This window comes from Penaeus monodon, chromosome 28 (assembly GCF_015228065.2).
Source record: "Penaeus monodon isolate SGIC_2016 chromosome 28, NSTDA_Pmon_1, whole genome shotgun sequence".
Taxonomy (NCBI): domain Eukaryota; kingdom Metazoa; phylum Arthropoda; class Malacostraca; order Decapoda; family Penaeidae; genus Penaeus; species Penaeus monodon.
Genome location: NC_051413.1, coordinates 26,092,563 through 26,093,605, shown reverse-complemented (window position 1 = coordinate 26,093,605; position 1,043 = coordinate 26,092,563).

Below are 1,043 nucleotides of genomic sequence, written 5' to 3'. Positions count from 1 at the left end.
ATTCTGAGGCAAAGATTTAACATTACACCGTCACCATTTGCCACATTCCACCCCTTGTGAATAGTAGTCTTTTTATTTTACTTTAGAAGAGAAAGCATTGCTGATTGCAGAGGGAACATTTATTCTTTTCCAGGATGTTAAGAGCAGGAACCTCATAATCTTGTTGCTTCTCTCTTTTCTGCTGCCTCATATTCCTTTTATTATGTGTGCTTTTTAGTGCTTTTTACCCAGCAGTAGATTTTATTTGTTTTTCTCTTTTGATATTGTCAAATATATGAACTGTTTTTGTCTCCCAGATTGGTATGATCTTGGGTGATGTCTGTGACTATCAGAACGGATTATTTACTTGTAATAGCACAGTTTAGATGACTTACTGCACAGTAATGGAGATCAAATTTGCAAAGATGAAGTAATTGCTACCACTAAGAGTTGCAGTTCAATTTGTCTAATTAACAGATTTTCTTGTACCTTATCACATACAAATTAGTGGGATTGGATCAAAAAATCATTTCAGGAAAACATAGTTCCTTGAGTTTGAAGGCATTGTCAATAAAGCTACTTTTTTAGATTATTTTTCCTTAAACCATGCTTTACCGAAATTAGTATTATTCTTTTTGCAAGCAGTGTATGTTTATTGTATTACAATATTTAATTTCAGGCTTAAATGTTACCATTCACAGGATCATTGTTATGTGCATATGTTTTGATCTTCTTTCAGTTATTGCTGAAGCATGAGAATTTTTGGTCACATGCATGGGTTTATGTTGTGTCACTTCCTTTCATCAGGTGAAGCAGTATTTGAGTTGTACCTTTTCTGTCTTTAAGAAAGCCTTTTGATGGCTTGATCTCACTGCAGTATAACTTTGCGGTAATTGTAATGATTATTGTTGCTAATTTTATCTCACAGACAAGTGAAAATAAACAGTATATGCCTTAAGTATGTAAGCCTTTAAAGGAAATGCATCAAAAACTGTTTTATTGTAATAGAAGTCATCAAAGCTTCTTTAGCTTGCAGATGTAGTTGAGGCTTCTCTGACAGTGCT